Raw genomic sequence first — 23,393 nt, 5'->3', positions numbered from 1 at the left:
TGCCAAACATCTTTTGTAAAACAAATCCTTTTGTTTTTCTAGAGCAATACTAAGCATAGTAAAACCTTTTTGTAAAACAGGGTTTCAAGGAAGGTAATCAAGTTCAAGGAAGGTAATGCAGGAATTGTTTAAGCAATTAAACTCCTATCACCTAATGCAGCAAGCAAGTGAGAAAGATTTTAAAAACATCAAGGAAGGTGGCAAATGCACCAGGGCTTGCCTTCGTTAGTAGGTGAGTCAGGCTCGGACCCACAGATATCGAAGTAGAAACAATTTCCAGCCTGAGATTTCGAAGGTGGTGGTGTCTTCTCTTCGGTCACTTCAATCTCTTCTTCGTTTTCTAAATATAACCATATAGGTATATATAAGAATGAATGCCATGTAATGCTCATGAGAGTGCAAAGATAATAAAGATTTATTATCTAAGTCTTGAATACAACTTTCCTTCACGGAACTCCGAGAACTTAGGGTTTCCGGAGTCAGTAAAGGAGTTCAAAGGGCAGGGGATAGAGTTTTAGGTTCTAAGTATCAAACAAGGTCCAAATCAACCCAAACTCTACCCAAGGCTTCTAAATAATGTGTAGAGCTTATATAAAAAGTTTGGACAATTTTGGGATTATTATCTATTTTCTAAAAATCCAGAACTAATACTTTAAACTACTTTAAATGCCTTAAAATTCCTTATTTTACCTAAAAATCATACAACTATTTATATTAAATTCTATGGAAAATAAGAAGCCTAGGAAAATTGGTTTGACAATTTTAGGATTTTTTATAATTTCTTATAAATTTCTAAAATCCCACTGAAAAAGAAAAAGAAAAGGGTTGAACAGTGTTGGGCCGAAAGCGGCCCAACCAGCCTGGGTCTGCACAGGATCGCGGGCGCGCGTACGAGGACACGGTAGGTTTTGCAGATAAGTCCTTATGGGTGCAAAAATCAAAAGAAAGGTCCTCGGCTGTTTTCTCAGTGTCACTGACATAACTCACTTAGCCCCTCTAAGTTTTGTGTCTTTTAAATTTGGATCCCGGACTCCGAACGGCGGCGAGGACGAACACCTCCCCGGCTGCACCGCGGCCGAGGAAGGCCCGAGCACCAGTTGATGCTCACCCCGCTAAACCCTACCCTAATCCGAGCCCCCAAGGGTGTTAATCGGGCTCGCGAGCCTAGGGAAAAATCTTGCTCACGCGCATGGCGGATTAAGCGGCGTCGAGCCTGCGTTCCTACAAAACGGTGGCCGCAATGGCCGAACGGCTGCCAGGATGAGCTTTACGGGTATACAGGGCTACTAAAACAATGATTTTAAGGCGCAAAACCATACCAGGTTTGTCTGGCCACGGAGCGCGGAGCAGAGTGCGCTCGGCGAGGTTCGATGAGGGGAAAAACGGTGTCGTGAAGATTTCCGGTGGACACAGGGGGTCACGTTGGGGCTATACGACCGCAAAGGACCACTGATTCACTGCATACAATCAATTTGGAGAGAGGAGGAGGAGACACTGCGAATTTTTTGGTTTTTATTGAAGCTAACTGAAGAATCGTGAGCACCCCGCCGTGGCTCCTTGCTCAATTTATAGGCACGGTGGTCCGGCGATCATTTCACGACCACGGACAGCATCGCGAGTGCATGCCGACCACGTCGGTAGGAGGCACAGTGAGAGAAATCACGGCATGCGTGACAGCGCGGCGAGAGCTCACTGAGTCACGGTGGTCGCCGGTGAACAACTCCGGCTGGCTCGGGGTATGGTGCCACGTACGCGTGATTTGACTCCGGCGTTATCAGTTTCCTACCGCGCATGAACCCGGACGGCGGCGGCACGAATTTTGGCGCAGAGAGGTCACCGGCGGTGAGGGTCTGTCGCGCTAGCGATCTGATCCATCTCGGGACATTGTACCATGGCGAGGGTCATTCTGATGAACTGACAGAGCAAGTTTAGGTCACATTTTCTCTAATATTTGCATAAGAACTTCATCAACCCTCTGTACCAAAGTTATAGACCTACAGTTAATCTTCAACTTTGCCACAATGCTTACCATCAAATAGTCACTGAATCCCATTCAAAATCGAGCTCAAAGTTCACCCCATCACACTGCTATTGAAAATTCAGTCCAGGGATTGCCTGACAGCCCGACTTTGAGGGTGATTATCTCCAAATTTTTCTCAACAACTATGCTTACACTTTTAAGCAAAGTTGTTCTACTTTGTTTTCTCTACAACTTTGATGTGGTGCCTTAGGGCAAAAACCCTAGTATTTGAAAGATACAAAGGCTCAAAGTTGAATCAATCACACTGTTTTTCAGACTTAGAGTGAAATCTCAATTGGGGTCCTTTTTGCAAATGAATCCAAAACTTAGGGTTTGGCTTGTAAATTCACATATGAGTGACCCAAATGACTTAAGATACTTATTTAACTTGGTTTTTGCACTTTAGTCCAAAAGTGGACTAATTTTGCACATAGGCCCCTAGGGTTTGGTTTTAGGGTTTTCTAGGGTTCCAATTAGGGTTTTTGGTACCCCAGGGGTATAAAAGTGATTCAAGTTCATTCTTGGGAACATTTTATGACTATTCCCATAAGGTTTTTAGGTTTTCTCAATTTGGGTTATGTCTTACCCCTTTAATCCCTATTTAAGGTTAAGTTCCCTATCCAGGGCTCTATTTGCAAAGTGCTATAACAATACAACTTGTTTGAAATTTTTACCTAGTGAATGCACTCTAGGTGTGTCAAACATATGCAATGCCAATGTTTATGATGCCATGCTCAGGTTTTAGTAGCAGTAACACCAGGGGTGTTACAACATTGATCTTCTTTCCAGGATGTTTAGGCCCTAGAATAATAAGGGCAAGAAATATGAACCCTTCTTTCATGCATTTGTTGGGAGGGGGTTGTAGGGCATGATGAAAACCGGCCAACAAGAGTATGAAGTTGAACTATTGTCGTAAGGAGTGAAACCATCAGTGGACAAGCCTAGACGAACACTCCTAGCGTCTCTTGCAAATTCTGGGTCAAAACGATCCAGAGCCTTCCAAGCATCGCCATCTGATGGATGCATCATAATGTCTGGATCTTGGCTCTCACGGTCTCCTTCCTTATGCCACAACATTAGCTTCGCAGTTTCTGGGGTTAAAAACAGACGTTTAAGCCTTGGGGTGATGGGCATATATCGAAGTTGTTTAACTGCCACTTTTGTAGCAAAAGTAGCTCCATCTTCTTTTAGTACCTCCGCATATCTTGATTTACCGCATATCTGATAATGGGTGGCCGCTTCATATTCCTTCCAGAACAACATGCAATTATCTTCGCACACATCAATCTTCTTATACTTCATCCCAAGACCGGACACGATCTTTTTAGACTGGTATAAGTCTTTTGGCATCTTATGGTTCGACAGATTGATTATATCGTTATAGTAGTTATTCGAGAAGTTATACTTTGCCTTCATTGCCATAAGACGTGTAACCACCTGCAACACGGTCACAGTGGTGTCGTCATGCACTTTTTCCTCTGACGCGTGAAGAAGCTTATAAAACTCCTGCACTTCCTCTGGTGTACCCTGTTCCAAGGCCAATGCTGGATACTCTCTACTAATATCAGCCACCAAGTCATCCATCTGATCCTCCTCATCATCATCAATTCTTTCTGACTCTGTGATATTCTGCTCTACTTCTCCATGTGAGCGCCACACAAGATAGTTAGGCATAAACCCATTCTTGCAAAGGTGATGCTCCAGTTCTTCGATCTTTCTCACATACTTAAAATTCCGACACTTGGTACACGGACACTTCACCACACGAGGTCCACCGGAAAATGCGAGATCCACGAATTGTTTTGCAACCCTAACCCATTCCTTTGAGTGACCTAGAGTCACGCTATTGAATCCATCATACATCGCCCTTCTTCTATTGTCATCCATTTGCAAAACTAAATAACCCAATGTATAAAAAAGTGTAAATAAACATCATTAAGCATATAAACATAAATAAAAAATGTGTAAACAAACATCATTAAGCATACAAACATAAATAAAAAAAAGTGTAAATAAACATCATTAAGCCCTTCTTCTATTAGGAAGGATCACTAGACATAAAAAACATTTAACCAAACATTGAACCTAACATCGATTATTTTACAATGAACAAGAAATTATGCATCAATTGTAACAACTACCCAAAAATCATGCATCAAATTTTAACTAACAAACTAATTGTAATAATATGCATCAAAGAAAGAAGAAAAATACCTTCACGGATGCATCAATTGTAACAACTACCTAAAAATCATGCATGTAATTGTAACCTGATGTTACTTTTTTCATGCAACACTCTTTTCAATTCAATGACAGGTTATCTAAATTTAGTCTCTTACAAAATAATGCTCTTGGCTTATGATCCAGGGTGATTTATTCTACTTGACAATCGTAGAAGCTCCCATTCTGGGAAATTCCAACAGTTTGTTACAAAGGAGCAGTTTGTTACTGCTCCGCAGCAAGATTTGTTACTGCTCCGCAACAAGATTTGCTTGTAAGTTCAAAACATGGAGCAGGCAATAAGTCTGAGAAGGATAATTCCACATTATTAGATAAAGCTGGTAATGCTCCTGTTGTCAAAGAACAATCAATTGATGCCCATGCAAGCAAAAGTAGAGCTCAAAATGGAAAGACCATGCCTAATAATGGTGGATCTCTGGCTAACATGTGGGGCCGTGCATCAGCTAAACCTAAGCCTCCAAGTACCACTAATTCTACAGATGTAGAAAGTGTTGCAGGTATCTCACTAATGGTCATATTTAATTCTCCGTGCTTTTCTTGTGTATAACTCTCAGCACACATCTAGTCCTGTATATAAACCCTTCTAAGCATGCTACTGTAGATCTCATGCTGTTAATATGTTCAGCTACTCTTGATGCACAAATATGTGCAAAGGAAGAAGCAGATGGAGATAGCAGCGATGATGAACAGGGAATAAAGTACAAGAGGGAATCCACCAATGCAAATAACAGAAAGTGAAGAGCAGTATTTGATTTTTTGGATGATGAGGAAGTTGATAATATTATAAGCATTGCATCCCCTGAGGTACCAAAACAACATACCCCAGACCCTGTTATTGAAACTGTTGAAGACACTGAAGTAAATCAAAAGAACTTGGAAAATAAAGATGATCAGGGGCGAATCTACCTTATATTAACGGGGTCAGCTGACCCCGACGACCTCGCTAGAATCTCTTTATATCTCGTATTTTTTGGCCAGCCATGACCCCAGCCCAGTAAAGTAAAAATGACTCCGGCTATCCCGCAGCCCATTAGTCTAGCCCAGGAGTAAAAACTAGAAAGTAATCAAAGCAAACAGCCGCAACCAGCAGGCCCATGCGATTTAGCGACGCCTAAACAGTGAAACAGATCGATTCGAGTATTCGACTGATCGACTCTTCCTCTTCAGCCGCTTCGACTTCGTCGTTCTCGCCTTCTCGGCTTCTCGGTTCTTCCGTTCTTGCCACACCGGCACACCCTCACGCCTCCGGCTGTCCGGCAGTGGGCAGTCTGGCCTCCGTCGTGCTGTATTGGATCTCATAGCGTCCAGCCGTGCATCTGGACATCCGGTCGAAAATCATATGCGCCTCGACATGTATGGGAATTGAGAAGGTAAGCACAAATCTTCAATTCTGTATATCTGTAATTTCCACATAGGCGCATAGCAGCTTGTCATTTCCTAGTTTTCTTCTTATTTGCTTTCATAATTTCATTCCAGCCGACGAACAGTGCGACAATGTGAGTGCATTCTTTTTAAGCCTAGAGCCCTAGACTAGTTGATTGATTTCTTGTCATTACAGAAAGATGGCATGTAAGGAAATTAGTGGTTTCTATTTTTTAATCATAATGTGCATGCAACATCCACATTAGCGTTTAAGTTGGATATGGAACAAGAGTATATTGATCGGCACAAACCAAGGAAAAGGACCAATCGCACCAATTATGAACACTACAAATATGATTGTTTGAACCCAGTTATTGACTTGCAGCTTGTAGAATTTAATGACCGTTTCAATGAGGTGAATTCTAGATTACTTACCAACATTGCTGCCTTTCATCCTAAAAATCATTTTGATGCTTTTAAAGTTGAGAGTTTGCTGGAATTGGCTAAGGCATACCCTAACGATTTTAATCCAAGGGAGCTAAAAGATCTTAAACGTGATCTTCCACTTTATATTGACAATGTGCGAGCTGATGCCAGATTTGCACGGTTGGATACTATTTCTGAGCTTGGTAGACTAATGGTGGATACAAAAAAACATCTTGCTTTTCCTTTGGTGTATCGACTCCTCAAACTTGCCCTAGTTCTTCCTATTGCCACTGCATCAGTGGAAAGGTGTTTTTCAGCAATGAAAATTGTGAAGACTTATCTACGGAATCGTATTGGTGATGAATTTATGAATGGTTGTGTCATTAGCTTTGTGGAACAAGGACTTCTCAATGCAATTCCAAATGATGATGTCATAGTTCGATTTCAAAATATGGATGATCGTAGCCGAAGAGTGAAACTGTAAGAGGTAACCACTATTATTAGTAGTTTACTTCGCCACAATATGTTATTGATGATTCCATCCCTTTATGTATGCTTAATTCTCATAATAGATATTTGCTATGGTTTCTTATCTCCATGATATGTGTTAGACGTTGTTTTATTATGACCTATATAGTTGGGTTTAAGCTTATGCCGACCCCAGTGACGATCTATCCTAGATTCGCCACTGAAGATGATGTACCGAACACTGAAAAAGGTTCCTCAATGGGGGTGGATTCTGACTTCACTTCTGAATGTAAAACCAAAACTGTCAATACTATGAACCATTCTGGGATTACTTTAAAAGAAAATAGCAGCGATCCTCCTGTCAGTAACAAGAAACAGGATTCTGCAGTTGAGTCTGCCTCCACCACACAGAAGAGAAGAAAGGTTTTGAAGACACGCATAAATGAGAGGGGAAGGGAAGGTAGTTATACTGAGCTCTGTAAAAGACACTGGGCATATCCAGTCTTTTATTTTTATGCCTACTTGTTGGGGGCCTTCGGCTTCCGAAGGTCCTCAAAAACGCGATTTGACAATGTTTCTGGAGTATAATACATGAGCAGGTACCTTCGGACATGAACCCTTCGGACAAGTCAAAATTGTTGTATGAAGAAACACAAAGAGAACGAAGGATGGAACAGAGCCGAAGTTGTGCGCAAGGAAGCTTCGGCATGATGACAGAAAAGAGGAAACCGACTTAAAGAGGAAAAGACTATTTAGACCCCGATAAATTACTATAGAGTTATTATCAAAAGAAAAGGGCCTGGATGTAATTTTACATGGGCTGTGACCCGTGCCTATAAATAGGTGAACAGTACTCCCGTACTGTTCACGCTGACTTGGCATTTGCTTTTGCATCACGCTTGTACTTTTACCTTCTTTCAAGTCAAAGGTATATTTGTAACTCAACATCATTCCTATTCTTCTATAGCAATAAAATAAAAATGAGTTGATAATAATACATAACTATTCATGTTATCTTTTATATTCCATGTAATTCCCTTTTCATTATGATATGTAATGTTTATGAAGGTATGTTCTTCATAACCTTCGTCCGAAAATCATTATATCTCAAGGGAAATAATGCTTCGAAGGACGAAGGACTTTAACATTTAACGTTTTCTGTGTTGCCTTGTTCTTAACTCTTAGCATTTGAGAACAAGTCCCCAACATTGGCGCCCACCTCCGGTGAACTCACTTCCACTTTTTGAGTTTCGAACACCTTCGGCAATCATCGACCTTCGTCATGCCGCCAAAGAAAGCTTCAACGACAGGGGCTGTAGCTCTGCAGCCACTGGACCCGAACCAGGAGACCCTTTCTCTTCGAGAGGCCCAAAGTCAGAAGAGGAAGGCCACCAGTCCAACGCCCCAGGAGGACGACTTGGACCAAGAGATCAGGAATATGGAGATGCTCCATCAGCAAGTACAAAGGAAGAAGGAAAAGATGGCTCGGCTAGCTGATCTGCAAAGGCAGATAGATGAAGCTTCTGAAGAAGTTCGTCATCTAGCTCAAGACGAGCAGAACCGAAGGCCTCAACATAGAGAGCTTCATCAAGAGGGCTTCTTCAACGAGGATGACTGGTATGAGGATTTCCATCATGGAAATTTTGCTTTTGATGATGCTTCTCCTCTGTCAGCAGAACTGCAGGCTACACCCTGGCCCTCGTCTTACAAGCCACCCCAGCTTCCCATGTACGACGGACACTCAGACCCGAAGTAGTTTTTGATGAGCTACGAAGCAACCATATCTTCGTATGGTGGCAATACTGCAGTTATGGCGAAGTCTTTCGTCATGGCTGTCAAGAATGTTGCACAAACCTGGTACTCCTCTCTTCGGCCAGGAACAATCACGTCATGGCAGAAGCTAAAGGACATGCTGATTACCAGTTTTCAAGGTTTTCAAACAAAGCCGGTCACCGCTCAAGCTTTATTCCAGTGCACCCAGGATCACGAAGAATACCTTCAGGCGTATGTTCGAAGGTTCTTGCGTCTGATGGCACAGGCACCAACGGTGCCCAATGAAATTGTCATTGAGGCCATGATCAAGGGGCTTCGGCCAGGACCTATGGCCCAATACTTCGCTAGGAAACCCCCTCAGACCCTGGAAAAGCTGCTCCAAAAGATGGATGAATACATCCGCGCTGATAATGATTTTCGTCAAAGAAGAGAGGAAGCTTACAGGTTCTCTGAAATGACAAGGGGCTTCGGAGGGAGAATCCACCCAAGACATGTAATATCAATCCATTCCACTCAAAATGATGACAGAGGAAGTCAGCAACAGCGGCCACAATACTCCTCTTAGGCTTCGGGACAACAACAGAGCTATCTTCGGCCGCTAGCTCCAAGGGGCAGAGGCGCCAGGGGCTTTGGAGGAAGATTTAGGGACCAGCCCAGGAAAATTTATTGCTTATTCTGCGGTGAGGACAAGGGCCATACTACCAGGATGTGCCATGTCACCATCCAGAAACAGAAAGAGATAGCAGAAGCTGCAGCCCAACAGAGCCAGCCGAAGCAAGTTATGCATACTGCTTCATATCACTCACCGTACATTCCAGAGTATGTGGGTAACCATCCTGCAGCTTCTGTTGCTTCGGCAAGCCAACCTCAGGCGTCTTGGCAACAACCTCCACCTCCACCACCAATGCAATGAGGCCAGCAGCCAGAAGGGAGCCAGCACACTCATCAGCAACGAGACTTCAGAGAGGAGTCCGAAGCTCGCACAGTCAACAGTACTGTGCCAGAGTCGAAGCACATCTACTAGAAGATATCCTACCTCGGCAACAGTTCTTGCATTCGTTTTCATTTTTATTTAAATAAGGAACAATCATTAAAGCTTAAGTTTTTTTCTCATTTTCAATTTCTTGTAACAGCTTCATTTTTTACCATAGTGAAAATATATCCTCTCCATATATTTATGGAGTCAGAAAAATTGCCGAAGCATGAAAGCTCGGTCTTAAGAGCTCGTGATTGCAGAAAGTATCTCCGAAGATACAAAAAAGTCGTTCTATGAAACGCAGCATAAGTTGCCAAACTTACAAAAAGTCGTTCCTAAGGGAGCGCAGCGTAAGTTTTCTGCTCAAAAGTCATTCCAAAGGGAATGCAGAGCTTACAGCGAAAAATAAACGCTGATTCCGCCGAAATAGAAGGCGAAGAAGCTCCTAAGGGAGGCTTACAACGAAAAATAAACGCTGATTCCGCCGAAATAGAAGGCGAAGAAGCTCCTAAGGGAGGCTTACAACGAAAAATAAACGCTGATTCCGCCGAAATAGAAGGCGAAGAAGCTCCTAAGGGAGGCTTGCAGCGAAAAGTCAGCAATGATCTTCGGCACAAATATCATTTTGCATAACATCACAGCATCACATCATTTTGCATAGCATAACATCATACATCATATTGCATCAATGACGCAAGAGGGGGTTCAATGTTGATCTTCGGAGATTGTTTCGAAGAAGCAGTGCCAAGGCACAAAATAATTATTGAAGAAGCATACCTTCGTCAAACTCTAAAATGAAAAGACCTATTGCTTACGAGGCACAATATTTTTTACGAGGATTGGATGTTTTTATGAAATATGGATATTCTTCACGAAGCATGAAAAGAAGGGAAGGTGTTTTTTCGCCGAAGGCTCAAAAACGGTATGTACGTAAAGTTTCATGCATCGTAAAGAATTGAGTTACAAGCAGCTTATATATTACATTCAAGGTTATAAAAATATTACACACTTTGTCTAGCAAATATTACATTCTCAATGTCTTTACAATAGCAGCTAATCTTCTCTTAAGACTACTTCTGCAGCTTCGTTTAGTAATTGATCAACAACCTTGTCCATAATAGCTTCGGCCATTTTTCTAATTTCGTCATCCCCCTTTGCGTTGGGATCCGCCAATGGCTCGACGGGCTCTGGGGGAGAAGATAGTGCGGCTGTGTTACAAAGTGTAAATAAGTCCGAAATCATATAATTACAACATAAAGTCAAAACGTAGTAGTCAATACCTATTCGCCTCTCGAGATCCGCACTTTTCTCAGCGGCCTCTGCTACATTTCTAGCGTCGTGAATACCTTTTTCACTTTTCCTTATAATTTCTTGAGCCATCTCCCGGCCACCATTTTCCCAGATGTCGGTGAAAAATTTACCACCAACCAAGCTTGCTTCGGCCGAGGGGTCTTTTATATCTTCAGAAGATAAGGCGGCCTCGGCTTGTGCCAAGGATTTCACATGATCACAACCTCTACTTTCCAAAATAGTGGCAATTCCCCTAGCACCCGAGAAGGCACATATGTCTCCGCGGCCATTCAAAACTTCCTCAAAAGCTTCGGCTTCGTGGCTGGTCCATTCAATTGGGCCCTCGGGGTCGCCCTTTACGAAATTTTCCTCGCTTGAATACGCGCCAACGTTGGCGAAGCTAGTTTTCATTTTCTTAACACACTCTATAGACTTTTCATAACACCTTTCCTTGGATGCACGAAGTTCTTCAACGTTTTTCTCTAAATGATTTGCCCATTGTTCATTGATTTCTCGTTTAGCTTCTGCAACTGCGCATTTTTCTTTAGCTTCGGCTAGCTGTTTCCGAAGATCCTCAATTTCGCGCTTCTGGGCCTCAGCTTGAGCTTTGGAAGCAGCCTCGTCTTCTTTTATTTTATTCACCAATGAATGTAATATTTTATCCTTCTCAAGACCTTCGTTCCTTAGCTCAATTACTTCGGAACGAAGGTTGTTTAAAGCCATGGCGCATCCTTCATCTTTGGCACTTTTTTGCGCTCTGAGGGCATTGCTGAGAATAAGGCCCTGCAAAAGGAATGTGATATTAAGAAATAAACACACGAATTTTTAACCACACAAAAAGTGTATTTTTTCACCTTTAAGCTGTTATATGCTAAGCTGTCGACCAATTCATCTTTTGACAAAACTGAAAGCCCATCTTCTAGAGTTGGGAATCCGAAGTTTCTTGCCATCTCCCGGCAGACAGAGATCTCCTTGTTGTCTGGGAGGCAGTACAAGAAGTCTTCTTCTCCGCTGCCATTGAATATCAACGCCCCTTTCGGATATTTCAATTTTTGTGCATAGAACTGAGCTTCTCGCTTTTCTTTTTTAGTCAGATTTTTACCCGAAGCATGGCGTAAGACATAGTTGGGAGCTTCGGAAGATGCTTCGGGAATAGGGATGGCGGTTTTCTCAGATAAAATTTCTTCTACAGATTCTTTTTCTGTTTCTTTTCCAATTTCCAAGAATTCCCTCTTGGCAGGCTTTGAAAGCCCAGTTTCGGTTTCTACTTGGCTTTTGGCAGCTTCGGCCTCAATTTCTGTTTTTGCAGCTTCGACAGCCATCTTCGAAGTAGAGCTTGAAGATTTTATTGTTTCTAGCACATCTAGCACGTTAACCATTCTCTTTCTCTTGGGAGTTGTTGTAAGGTCCTTTTGTGCCTTCGGCGTTGGCATTGGCACCTCAACTCTTGCTGAAGGACTTAAAACTTCTGATGTCTTTGTCTCTTCAGCCCTCGGTTCTTCCATTTTTTCTGTCTCCAGCATTGCAGCCGGCTCTTCAATATTCTGTAGATGAGTAGGCTCTTTGGCCTCAATGGCCGAAGAGGTTTCACCGACAAACTCAGGCACTGTGGCCGGCTCAATATAGCGTGGCTGGTGCGTAAGAACTTTTATCTTTTTTCTCTTCGGCGCTGGCTCACTAGGAGCGGCCGAAGCAACTTCCTTCATAGAAGCCGTACCTTTTCTTTTCTGACCCCGTATTGGGTAACGGTAGTCAGGATAGACGAACCCAATAGCATCAAAAACTCGGTTGAGTCTTTTCTTCTTCCGGCCTCCGAAGGCCGCTGATAGTGCAGTATCTTCTGCCTTCGAGTATGGCCCAAGCAGTTCATCGCTTGTAGCTTCAACACATTTCAACCAATCATCGTCTGGCTCGATAAATTGGTCTACGAACCTGAAGGTATATTTTAGTCGAACCAGGCCACCTTCGTGTGGGTTGTTGATGGTTTCCTTCGGCATTTCCCAGTTAGCTACCAATGGCCATATCCTGTAGGCCACGTGCTCTTGAACTAAGTCCCTAGTCCCGATGAAAGAGCAGACTATGCCGAAGGCCCTCTGGCACTCTTCGGCTGCTTCATCCATTTCCACCTTCGGTTTCCGGAGGCCGAAACGCTGCCAGATGGGGCGCATGATGATACCTTTAATATCTTCTCGTGCCTTCAAATCGTTTTTCACATAGAACCATTCCTTCATCCAGTCTCCGGGCCATCTCTTTTGAAAGGTTGGCACGGGATAGCTTGACCCAGATCGAGCACCGAAGATATAGCAGCCAAAATTGTTATGATATTGTTCTTTACCCCAGGGTTTTGTCTCATATAATAGCTCATATATATTGCAGAAATTTTTTGCATTTGGCTCTAAACCTTGGCTCTTCACGGCCCATACAAAGATTCCCATCCTTATGATTGCTTCAGGAGTAATTTGATGAAGGCAGATTTCAAATATCTTCAAAACTTCAACCACGAAACTGCTTAGAGGAAACCGAAGCCCAGCCTTGAAGAAGCTTCGAAAGATCATGGCTTCATTTTCCTCGGAAGTAGGACAAGTTTTCTCTCCTTCGTCAGCCCTCACAATAGACAAATCCCGAAAATATCTACCTCTCATATTGGCAAGATGGCTTTGTTTAATGGTTGATTTTCCAAAAACTGCATGGCTTGGCCGCCAGGGTCGGTCTTCTGAGTCTTCCTCCCACTTTCGGCATCATAACTATCACTATCACCAGTATCTTCAGATAAACCTTCCAAAATTTCCCTTGTAATCTTTTCTGTATTTGTCTTTGATTTTGATTCAAGAAAGCCAAGATTCTTCTCCTCAAGAAGGCTCAGCTTTGTTTCAGCAACAACTTTCTTATCTTCAGACATCTTCGGAAGCGCTAAAAACCGCTTTTAAAGCCGAAGCTTAAAAAACTTACAAATCAAGCAAATCTTGTTGCGCAGGAGCTAAAAACTGAGTAAGCAAGAGCAGATGGCAAAGAAAGCGTACCAAATGACATTGTGGTGTGCTCTTATTTATACATCTGGCGCATTGAGAACAGGAGGGCCCCGCTTGACATTGACTGTTGCTATTCTAGCAAGAGGAAGGTGTTTTTTTGGACCTTTGGCTTAGGGCCTTCGTCCATATCGCAATCTGAATTTATTATCCTAACAAATTAATATTGCGAGGGGCTACTGTTGGGGGCCTTCGGCTTCCGAAGGTCCTCAAAAACGCGATTTGACAATGTTTCTGGAGTATAATACATGAGCAGGTACCTTCGGACACGAACCCTTCGGACAAGTCAAAATTGCTGTATGAAGAAACACAAAGAGAACGAAGGATGGAACAGAGCCGAAGTTGTGCGCAAGGAAGCTTCGGCATGGCAGAAAAGAGGAAACCGACTTAAAGAGGAAAAGAATATTTAGACCCCGATAAATTACTATAGAGTTATTATCAAAAGCAAAGGGCCTGGATGTAATTTTACATGGGCTGTGACCCGTGCCTATAAATAGGTGAACAATACTCCCGTACTGTTCACGCTGACTTGGCATTTGCTTTTGCATCACGCTTGTACTTTTACCTTCTTTCAAGTCAAAGGTATATTTGTAACTCAACATCATTCCTATTCTTCTATAGCAATAAAATAAAAATGAGTTGATAATAATACATAACTATTCATGTTATCTTTTTATATTCCATGTAATTCCCTTTTCATTATGATATGTAATGTTTATGAAGGTATGTTCTTCATAACCTTCGTCCAAAAATCATTATATCTCAAGGGAAATAATGCTTCGAAGGACGAAGGACTTTAACATTTAACATTTTCTGTGTTGCCTTGTTCTTAACTCTTAGCATTTGAGAACAAGTCCCCAACACTACTAGACATTGAAAATGATACTCCAATGTTGTATGTCATTATTCTGCCTTTTACTGTATATAATGGACCTTGAAAATGATACTCCAATGCTGGAGTGAATCTGAACTAGAAGCATGCTTGGCTGTTTCCCCCCTCTTGTGAGTGATTTTGGTATAGGTAGGATCAATGTTAACAAGTTGTCTAGTCAATCCTAGATTCCTAGTCGCAATAGGACTGATCAGGTGACTAACTGCAATTTATCGTCGACCAGGTCTTAGTTGTCGTCATACATATATAGATTACCAAATATATACTAATATAATATATGTTCTAAGTACAAATCAAGCATGAATAAAGAAGAAAAATACCTTCAAGGCGACCGTCGAGGTGGTGATGGTCGAGGAGACGCCGAGGCCGAGCTTGGGCTGTGGTGCGGCGGCGCGGCGTTCTGGCGGCGGCGCAACGGTGAGCTGGGTGGTGGCGGCACCGAGGCCGACGAGATTGGGTAGGGCAGCAGCGCGGTGGAGCTGGCGAAAAGAGGAGAAAGGGCGACGGGGCGGCGAGCCGAGGCCTGCTGGCGGCGAGCCGAGGCAGTGGTGCGGCGGCGCGGCGGCGGTTTTTTGTTGCGGTGGCACGGTGGGCGGGAATGAGGCAGCAGGTGAGAGAGAGAGTCACGCGTGGGTGGGTTAGGGGATTTAGGTTTTTTTGATTAAGTTCGATGGTGTCCATATGGCCCACGAACTTAACTTAAGAACATGGGTACCCACGTTCCTAACTCGTTAAGTTCGACGGTTTTAGCCAGGGCGCACAAATTTAAATTAAGAACGTCGGTACCCACGTTTTTAACATAACCCATGAACTTAACTCAAGTAAGAACGTCGGTACCCACGTTCTTAATTTTACCCATGAACATTTATCAGTTTCTTGTAGTGATTGGTGAAATAAAGTCAAAAGAAGATGATGATGATAATAGTGTGGTTGTCATTCCATCCTCTTCAACCCTAAATGAAGAAAATCACCAAAGCCAACAAAATGATGAAGTTGTGGATGCTCATGATCAAGATACTTCAAGTCATTCGGTCCCTCCTCATGCTTCAACTAGTAATTCTCAAATGGTATCAAGATTCCATCATTCTATTGTGAAGGATCACCTAGTTGATAAAATTGTGGGTGACATTAGTAAGGGTGTTCAAACTCGCTCTCATATAGCATCATTTTGTGAACATTTTTCTTTTGTATCTTGTATGGAACCTAACCGTGTAGATGAAGCTCTACTTGATGTTGATTGGGTGAATGCAATGCATGAGGAATTAAATAACTTCACCCGAAATGAAATTTGGGAGCTTGTTGAGAGACCAAAGAACCATAATGTTATTGGTACCAAATGGGTGTTTCGCAACAAGCACAATGAAGATGGATTAGTAGTAAGAAATAAGGCAAGATTAGTGCACAAGGGTATACTCAAATAGAGGGATTGGATTTCGGTGAGACATTTGCTCCCGTGGCAAGATTGGAAGCAATTTGGATCCTTCTTGCTTATGCTTGTGCTCATAATATCAAGCTCTACCAAATGGATGTAAAGAGTGTCTTTCTAAATGGTAAGATTAGTGAACTAGTGTATGTTGAACAACCTCCCGGTTTTGAGGACCCCAAAAGACCTAACCACGTGTACAAGTTTTCTAAAGCTCTCTATGGGCTTAAGCAAGCCCCACACGCTTGGTATGAAAGGCTTAGGGATTTCTTGCTTTCTAAAGACTTTAAAATTGGGAAGGTTGACACTACCCTATTCACTAAAAGAGTTGGCAAAGATTTATTTGTTTGTCAAATTTATGTTGATGATATTATTTTTGGATCCACTAATGAGTTGTTTTGTAAGGAGTTTGGAAAAATGATGTCAAAGGAATTTGAAATGTCTATGATAGAAGAATTGAGCTTCTTTCTCGGTCTTCAAATCAAACAATTGAAAGATGGAATCTTTGTAAGTCAATCAAAATATCTGAAGGATATGCTCAAGAAGTTTGGCTTAGAAAATGCAAAGCCTATCAAGACTCCTATGGCAACAAATGGTCATCTAGACTTAGATGAGGGAGGTACAATGGTTGATCAAAAACTTGTTCGCTCAATAATTGGTAGTTTGCTTTACATTACTGCATGTAGGCCCGATGTTATGTTTAGTGTTTGCATGTGTGCTCGATTTCAAGCTTCACCTAGAGAGATTCACTTGAAAGTCGCAAAAAGAATTCTAAGATATTTGAAGTATACCCCCAATATTGGTCTATGGTATCCCAAAGGTGCTCAATTTGAATTGATTGGATATTCGGATTCAGACTATGCGGGTTGCAAAGTTGATAGGAAGAGCACCTCCGGTTGTTGTCAATTTCTTGGGAGGTCTCTTGTTTCATGGTCTTCTAAGAAGCAAAATTTCATTGCTCTCTCTACCACCGAGCCAGAATATATATCGGTCGGTAATTGTTGTGCTCAATTATTATGGATGAAACAAACTCTATTGGATTATGGGATCACTTTCAAGAATGTGCCTCTCATGTGTGATAATGAGAATGTGGTAAATTGGCTACAAATTCGGTCCAACACTCAAGAACAAAGCATATTGATATACGACATCACTTCTTGAGAGATCATGTTGGAAAGGGAGATATCTCTATATATTCGATTGGCACGGATGATCAATTGGCCGATATATTTACAAAGCCATGAGATAAAACGAGGTTTTGTAAATTAAGAAGTGAAATGAATGTGATAGATCTCTCAAACGTGGCTTGAGGTTGAATACACATGCGTAGTATTGCATTTAGATTCCAAATGTGCTCTTTAGGTTATTTATTGGATATTTTTGATGATTTTATTATTCTTGCTTGATCTTAATAGTTTTATATGAAAATTTGTGTTACTCAAGTACATAACGTGTATATGCATGCATACTAACCCTTGGATTGGTCAAAATGTCCATATTTGAGCGATAAACCAAATTTGAAATTCAAAATCAGAAAGTGGACAAAGTTAGGATATTTGAGTATCAGGCCGCGGACCGTCCAATGTATCAGGTTCTGGACAGTCCGAGTCAGCAGAGCAGACTATCTGAATTGAAAGGGCGCAGACCGTCTGCAGACCCCACGCGGACCGTTCGCGATAGGCAGATAATTTGGGCAGAGGCAGTCAGATTGTCACTTTCAACACTTGTCTCTTTCTCTCTCACACTCCACACGCCAAAGGTGATTCTTGTCGTTTGTGAGCGGACGGTGAACCGAAATTGCGCACGGACTATCCAGGAGATTGTTTGGAGTTCATCAACCATGTCTTCATCTCAGTATTTCAAAATCTCATGGAATCTGTCTGATTTATTCAAATTTGGGGATTCATAGGTTTTTCTCTCTAATCTAGAATTGGGCAGTGGAATTACAATTTTGATTGGTGGAATTGCTCGTGTTACTCATTGTGAATATGATGCAAAAATTTGAAAGGATTTGGATGGTTATTTTCTGTCAAATCAATGATTGGATGGATGGGGGCGGCTAGGGTTCTAGAAAAAATCGCCTCTGGACGGTCGCGGACCGTCCGCCAGGATGGCGTGGACAGTCCGGCCCCCTAGCGCGGATAGTTCGGTCCCTAACAGAAACTTACACTTCCTTTCTCTATGTTGTGACATCATCAACTATTAACCAGTGGATATTCCTCATATATATTGCAGTGGTCTGGGTGGTCTTAAGAAGAAGCTTGCAGGTCGTTTTCAGTCAAAGCGCCGTCGTGTAGATGATGCAGATTATAATCCAGCTACAGACTCTGAGGCCCAATCATTAGCTGGGGGCAGCATTTCTATGGACACAAAGGATGCTCCACACGCTCATCCAGATTATCCAATTGATGTCACAGGATGGACCTATCCCAAGAGAAGATTCTCTATGGCTGAGTACTGCTCCAGGAGGATAGTTAATCAGTATGATTTGCCCTCTGATACAAACATTCAGTTTTTTCATACTCAGCTTTAGTTTGATGTCTTCTGGGTAACCCTAATGGACATAAACTTTCACAAGCATCAAGTTATTGATTAGAAATTTATGCTGGGTCAGTCAGTCATGGAGGGATTAATTTCTCAGTTCCAGACATGTGGTCTCTATGACTTTATGGGCCAGAAGACAGACTTCAGTGAGATGGCTGTGAAACAGTTCCTGGCAACTGTTGAGATTGACATTGATGAGCAATCAATCACTTGGATGACTGGCTTTAAGAGGTATACGACCACCTTTGCTGAGTTTGCTACTTGTCGGGTACCATAATTAGGGGTACCCCCAACACTCCTAAACTCGGCTGGTAATCACCATCAGCACAAACTGCAGAGACTGATGGACGCAATTCAGGTCAAGGCTTCGTCTACTCAAGGGACGCGATCTCGCCTCGCCCGAGCCCAGCCTCGGGTGGGAACAGTAGTCCCAGGCGAGTTCACGCCTCGCCCGAGGGCCTCCTGTAACACCCCTGGTGTTATTGTAACTAAAACTTGAGCATGGCATCATAAGCATTGGCATTGCATATGTTTGATACACCTAGAGTGCATTCACTAGGTAAAAATTTCAAACAAGTTGTATTGTTTTGGTATTTTGCAAATAGAACCCTGGATAGGGAGCTTACCCCTAAATAGGGATAAAAGGGGGTAAGACCTAACCCAAATTGAGAAAACCTAAAGGCTTTTAGGGAAATAGTCATAAAATGTCCCCAAAAATAAAGTTGAATCACATTTATACCCCTGGGATACTAGAAACCCTAATTGGAACCCTGGAAAACCCTAAATCCAAACCCTAGGGACCTATGTGCAAAATTAGTCCACTTTTGGACTAAAGCGCAAAAACTATCAAAGTAAGGTATCTTAAGTCATTTGGTTCACAAATGTGTGGACTTGTAAGCCAAATATTGGATTTTGGACTTAATTGCAAAATGGACCTCATTTGAGTTCTATACTAAATCTGAAATTCATGGTTGAGGGCTCAATTTTGGAGCCTTGTAACTTTCAAAATATAGGGTTTTTGCCCTAGGTCACCACATCAAAATTGTAGAGCAAACTAAGGAGAACAACTTTGCTTAAGATTGTGAGCTCAGTTGTTAAGAAAAATCCAGATATAATTAAGCTCAAAATCAGGTTGTCAGGCTGCTAAGGTCTGAATTTTCAGACTAACAGTGAACTGACATCAACTTCAAGCCTAAATTCAAGCATGATCCAATGGGTTTTTGTGGTAGCATCATATGGCAATATTGTAGATGGTATGTTGCTTTACCACTTTGATGCAGAGTTTGAGTTGAGTTGTCATTCAAAATTAAGAGAAAACCAAGCTCCAAGTCTGTCTGTCAGGTTGTCTGAAGGAAGTGCTCCATGGTACAGTGACCGAATTAAGTTCAGAACACTTCATCGCCGTCGATCACTCCTCCGCCGCGATTCGTGCCGCCGGCGTTAGGACTCGCGCTCGGGGTGGGTGGATAAGGACGTGCGGTGAAAGATCCTTGCCGGCGATGAGCTGGAGGTCACTCCGGTGACTCACCGTGGCTATCTTTTCTACTTTGCGGCTGGGCAGATAACCTCGCCAGTGAACTGCCGTGTTCTGGCCCTGCGCCGCGTGTCCTAACCGCGCTACCACATCACCGTGACTCCCTCTAGCTTCCCGTCGACCACCGGAACTACCGCCACGGTAGAAGCCACCTAGCGCTTGCGCCAGTGTCTTCTTCTACCTCCGACCGCCGCGCGTCTCACCCGATTCACCGGCCACCGACGAAGCCGCCTATAAATTAAGCCCGTGACCAGCTCCGCAGGGTCATCAGCTAACCAGCCACCACTAATCAGCCACGATCGTTCGCCAGAGCTCGAGAATTTCTTGTTTCCCCCAAACTGGTTTCCGCCACCGCAAAACTCACCTCACCGCGTCCAGCCCTTTCTAGGTCAGTTCATCCCTCACTCTCCTTTGTTTGAGCACTCTTGTCGCTCTGTGATGCTTGCCGAACCACCAATTTGTACGGAATAGCTCTAGATCACCGGGAACGCACTCATCCGTCCGCCACCCATTCGGTTCACGCGGATAGAGCTTAATAGGTTGCCATTCGTGCAATTAGGTTGGGGGAAATACTCGGGGTAGGTCCGATTTGATGTCCGCCGCTCGGGAGCGCCAGTCTTAGCCCCATTCGGTCGGTACAGACGCTCGCCGGAGCTCGGTCGTGCATGAACGCCGTCGGGGACCTCCCACTGCGAAGAAACAGAAACCGGGGGTCTCTTTTGCAAGTTGTCAGTGGCTCTGTTAAACAGTGAAAGAACTCGTTCGCTGTTAGACAGAAACGCAAGGGCCCTTTTTGCAAAACCGCCAGCGCGCGGGCGCGGGCGCGCGTTTCCTGTGCTGCTGGGCAGTATGGACTGCTTCTGGCCTAGCACTATGTAACACCCCAGGTGTTACTCAGGGTGTCTACCCCAGGGTTACCCCCTTTTTTAACCCATTATCACATGAAAATTTGTATGGGTAAAGTACCTCAAACTTTGAATTCAAGGTCCTAATCAAGTGCAAACTATCTTGGATATCATGCCCTAGCTTGTCATGCACATCTAAGTGGGGATTTCCCAAAACCCTAAAGCAAACCCCCCCATGGGCAATAGGAACCCTAATTGAAGCTATGATCAAAAGATCATGTAAACCTTATGATCATGGTTTGGGCCAAATATAAAAGTTGTAATATACTTCATAACCTACAATTAATAGTAAGGAAGTACCCCCAAAAAGTTTTCAGAAAAGTCCTAAAAAGTTCACCTAAGGTTCAGCACAAGGGAGAATTCAGTTTTTGCCTAAGTACAAAAACTAACCCTTGCACAAAGATTCCGCATGTTCACCTTAATCCAATTTTCAAAACCCTTCGACCCAATTGACAAAGTGGCGCCAAATTAACCCTAGAACACCCTGGAAAGAGATGACACCTACCCTAGGGCGCTCGACACGACTTGACACCACTTTTGTCTCGGTTCGGACCTAGCTGACACAGCAAACTTCTTCCCTCTCTATCTCCCTACCCCGACCATATCTCGACTTGGAACTCACAGCAAAAAGGTAGGATTTGGAGCAGAGAAGCGACCATACATAGTGACTTTGCCAAGATACGCACGCTATGGTGCTCTAATCCGCCGTTGAACCATGGCAGAAGCAAGCTTCCACGTGTTCGACGCGAGCTGACATCCGGGGGCGCGCTCAGAGCACGCCCGTGCGCGAACCCCCGCGCGCCCGCGGCCGCCCGTGACCACGCCCGCGCCACGGCTATAAAGCCCTCCCCAGTGCTTGGCTGCCTTCCCCGTTGCCTCCTCCGTACCTCGCCTGACTTACCCGAGCCAGCCAATAGCTCCGGCGACCTCCCCGCGACCCGCCAGTGCCGCCCGAGAGCAACCACCGTGGCCAGCCCCTTTTCCGTCCTCCTCCGTTTGATCCAAGTCCTCAGATAGCTTCCTGGTGAGGCCGTGAGACTTGCTCAAGCTTGACCCGGGGACCCGCGTCACCGGAATAGCTCAATCGTGCTCACCGGAGTTCAAGAACCCGCCGGCGCACGTGGACCGGGTAAGCCCCTGCACCGATTTCCAATTCGTTGCGCGCATGGCCTCTACATCACCCCGTGGAGCTCCTCGTGCACCTTAATTGAACTATACCGCCGTGGTTTGGCCGGAGCAGGAGCCACCGACGACCCCCGCCGCCTGTGCTCGTGGCCAGGGTAGCTCCGACCACCTCCGACGCCGACCCGCACACCGACGTGACCGTCGCGACCTCCCGGACGTCCCTGACCACCCCGCCGGAGCTCTACTGCCGCCGGTAAGCCCCACCGCCGTAATCTATGCCGCGGGTACTGTTTAAGTCAGTCAGGGAGCGCGGGTTAGATTTCGGTTAGGTCCAGGGGGTTTTGTGCAATGTCAGTGACCCATGTCAATAGTGGACCGAGGACTGTTTTGTGAGAAAAGAAAGAGATAAACCCCAGGGGCCTCAGCGTAAACCTGTTTTCTTTTCCATTTTCGAATTTATTTTTCTTTTGTTATGACAGATAACTAAATAAATGCATAACTTGAAGAATAATCATCCAAAAATGTTCAAACCAATTTTGCTAGATTCTAGAAATTATGAACTATCAGATAAAAATAATAAAACCCATGGTTTCTGTATTTCTTCCTGAAGTTTTAAATTAAATAAGAAAACTACTCAAAACTCAATATTAGAAGGAAAAATAGGAATATTGTTTGACCAGAGTTAGAAAAATTTGGAGAAGTTTATATCTACCTACTGACCCAGTTAAAAATGCTAAACCTCTCTGTCCCCTCCATTAAGTTAGTTTGGAAATTATTAAAACACTGTCGCAGTTCAAACCTACACTAGAAACCCTAAAGGGAAATTAAGGAAAGGAAAATGAATAATGTAAATTAATGTTATCCTAAAACCCTTGTAATCTGTCCACTAAAATGTATCAAGGCAATACCAATCCACTATGTTATCCTCACTGAAAACCCAAGCCTAAAGAGTAATAAGCCTAACCCACTGGGAGCCCTGCATGACTAAGAAACCCTAAGTTACTTCTTAACTTAGTCCTCTTTAGCGTAATATTATTAAATCCTGCATAATCATGACATACATGTTCATTGCATTTCGATAGACTGTAATCTTGCTGACGGAGAGTACATCCTCATGTTGGAGCAAGGAGCTGCTCAGGAGGTAGCCCCAGATCCAGCACCCGAGCCTGCACCCGAGGACCTGCCTGCCACTGCTTTGGAAGGCAAGCCCCGGTTTTATGCATAACCTGTTATTTATGCTATTTTACTTCACTTAATGATTGTAGGATTGATTGTGCACTTAGGTGTAGGAATTGTTTGAAACCCTAGTTGCATGATCTCAGGAATCCTTTTGAGATGAATACTAGTATGACAGGTCGAGTAGTTGCTTTATTTAATTAGGATCTCGG

The 23,393-nt window shown here is 43.5% G+C and overlaps 1 pseudogene; it reads left to right on the top strand.

Annotated features, from left to right (window-relative positions):
• Nucleotides 1-1,791: 1,791 nt before the first annotated feature.
• On the top strand, nucleotides 1,792-18,430 carry LOC103639864 (uncharacterized; annotated as a pseudogene).
• The last annotated feature ends 4,963 nt before the right edge of the window (nucleotides 18,431-23,393 follow it).

This window comes from Zea mays, chromosome 9 (genome assembly GCF_902167145.1).
Source record: "Zea mays cultivar B73 chromosome 9, Zm-B73-REFERENCE-NAM-5.0, whole genome shotgun sequence".
NCBI classification, from domain to species: Eukaryota; Viridiplantae; Streptophyta; class Magnoliopsida; order Poales; family Poaceae; genus Zea; species Zea mays.
This window is presented reverse-complemented; position numbering and strand designations above follow the sequence as displayed.